Genomic DNA, 3,109 nt, shown 5'->3' on the forward strand with positions numbered 1-3,109 from the left:
CAAAAGATGCAGAAAAAGCTTTCGACAAAATTCAACACCCATTTATGGTAAAAACCCTCCAGAAAGTAGGCATAGAGGGAACTTACCTCAACATAATAAAGGCCATATATGACAAAGCCATAGCCAACATCATTCTCAGTGGTGAAAAAGTGAAACCATTTCCTCTAAGATCAGGAACAAGACAAGGTTGTCCACTCTCACCATTATTCCTCAACATAGTTTTGGAAGTTTTAGCCACAGCAATCAGAAAAGATAAAGAAATAAAAGGAATCTGAATCAGAAAAGAAGTAAAGCTGTCACTGTTTGCAGATGACATAATACTATACATAGAGAATCCTGAAGATGCTACCAGAAAACTACTAGAGCTAATCAATGAATTCGGTAAAGTAGCAGGATACAAAATTAATGCACAGTAATCTCTTGCATTCCTATACACTAATGATGAAAAATGTGAAAGAGAAATTAAGGAAACACTCCCCTTTACCACTGCGGCCAAAAGAATAAAATACCTAGGAATAAACCTACCTAAGGAGACAAAAGACCTGTATGCAGAAAACGATAAGACACTGATGAAAGAAATTAAAGATGATACAAACAGATGGTGAGATATACCATGTTCTTGGATTGGAAGAATCAACATTGTGAAAATGACTATATTACCCAAAGCAATCTACAGATTCAATGCAATCCCTTTTAAACTACCAATGGCATTTTTCACAGAACTAGAACAAAAAATTTCACAATTTGTTTGGAAACACAAAAGACCCCGAATAGCCAAATCAATCTTGAGAAAGAAAAACAGAGCTGGAGGGATCAGGCTCCCAGACTTCAGACTATACTACAAAGCTACAGTAATCAAGGCAGTATGGTACTGGCACAAAAACAGAAATATAGATCAATGGAACAGGATAGAAAGCTCAGAGATAAGCCCACGCACATATGGCCATCTTATTTTTGATTAAGGAACCAAGAATATACAATGGAGAAAAGATAGCCTCTTCAATAAGTGGTGCTGGCAAAACTGGACAGCTACATATAAAAGAATGAAATTAGAGCACTCCCTGACACCATACACAAAAATAAACTAAAATGGATTAAAGACCTAAATGTAAGGCCAAACACTATAAAGCTCTTAGAGGAGAGAACATAGGCAGAACAGTCTATGACATAAATCACAGGAAGATCCTTTCTGACCCACCTCCTAGAGAAATGGAAATAAAAAAATAAACAAATTGGACCTAATGAAACTTAAAAGGCTTTGCACAGCAAAGGAAACCATAAACAGAATGGGAGAAAATATTTGCAAGTGAAGCAACTGACAGAGGATTAATCTCCGAAACTTACAAGCAACTCATGCAGCTCAATATCAAGAAAACAAACAACCCAATCCAAAAATGGGCAGAAGACCTAAATAGACATTTCTCCAAAGAAGGTATACAGATTGCAAACAAACACATGAAAGGATGCTCAACATCACTAATCATTAGAGAAATGCAAATCAAAACTACAATGAGGTATCACCTCACACCGGTCAGAAAGGCCATCGTCAAAAAATCTAGAAACAATAAATGCTGGAGAGGGTGTGGAGAAAAGGGCACCCTCTTGTACTGTTGGTGGGAATGTAAATTGATACAGCCACTATGGAGAACAGTATGGAGGTTCCTTAAAAAACTAAAAATAGAAGTACCATGTGACCCAGCAATCCCACTACTGGGCATATACCCTGAGAAAACCATAATTCAAAAAGAGTCGTGTACCACAGTGTTCACTGCGGCTCCATTTACAATAGCCAGGACATGGAAGCAACCTAAGTGTCCATCATCGGATGAATGGATAAAGAAGATGTGGCACACATATACAATGGAATATTACTCAGCCATAAAAAGAAACGAAATTGAGTTATTTGTACTGAGGTGGATGGACCTAGAGTCTGTCATACAGAGTGAATGAAGTAAGTCAGAAAGAGAAAAATACCGTATGCTAACACAGGTATATGGAATCAAAAAGAAAAAAAAGATGGTTCTGAAGAGCCTTGGGACAGGACAGGAATAAAGACGCAGACATAGAGAATGGATTTGAGGACACGGGGAGGGGGAAGGGTGAGCTGGGACGAAGTGAGAGAGTGGCATGGACATATATACACTACCAAATGTAAAATAGATAGCTAGCGGGAAGCAGCCACTTAGCACAGGGAGATCAGCTCAGTGCTTTGTGTCCACCTAGAGGGGTGGGATAGGGAATTTGGGAGGGAGATGCAAGAGGGAGGAGATATGGGGATGTATTTATATGTACAGCTGATTCACTTTGTTATGAAGCAGAAACTAACACACCATTGTAAAGCAATTATACTCTAATAAAGATATTTAAAAACAAACAAACAAACAAAAAACCTACCCGTTTGTAATTCTCATTGGCCAGGGCTCCTGGTGCTGTGGGAGAGGCCATAATGAGGTTTCCTGACTCGGGATAGGCTCCACTGCTGGTTAACTTGGGGATTGAACAAGCAGGCTCCCACCCGGGCTTTAGATTCCATGTCTGCTCAGCCTGGCGGGCAGGAGGGTGGTCTTCCAGGCCCTCCAGTCCCCTCACCATCTGTTTGCATCGCCTTCTCTCAGTTTGCCCCCCACCCAGCCCTGTCACTTCCAGAACCATGCAAAAGCGGAAGACACACAGCTGTTGTCAGCCCCTCCCGTGAATGGGGGCGTGGGGGGGTAAGGGGAGCACAGGAGGTAGTGAAAAGGTCACAGGTCACTGGACTGGAGGTCAGCAGATGGCTGTTCTAGTTTCGGTTCTGTTGTGTGACCTGGGAGAAGTCATTTTATGTCTCTAGATTTCAGCTTCCCTATTTTTAAAATGTGCTAATGACCCCATGCTTTGTCCCTCTTTTAAAATGACCAAAGAAGACAAGATGCTGAAAAGTGTTTTGCTGGCTGCCAGGTGTGCACCTCCTGACGGTCCCAGGTGGCGTCAGTCTCCTTCACGGAGCAGAGGGACGCTGGCAGCATCTCTGGTCATTCATAACCACTGGTGACGGAAGCGGACTTGTGGATGTTGTGTGAGGTTGGGCTTCTTGTGGGGACCTAGACGGGGGTTGTAAGTGTCTTTCCCT

Source organism: Lipotes vexillifer, unplaced genomic scaffold (genome assembly GCF_000442215.2).
Source record: "Lipotes vexillifer unplaced genomic scaffold, Lipotes_vexillifer_v1.1 scaffold604, whole genome shotgun sequence".
NCBI lineage: Eukaryota > Metazoa > Chordata > Mammalia > Artiodactyla > Lipotidae > Lipotes > Lipotes vexillifer.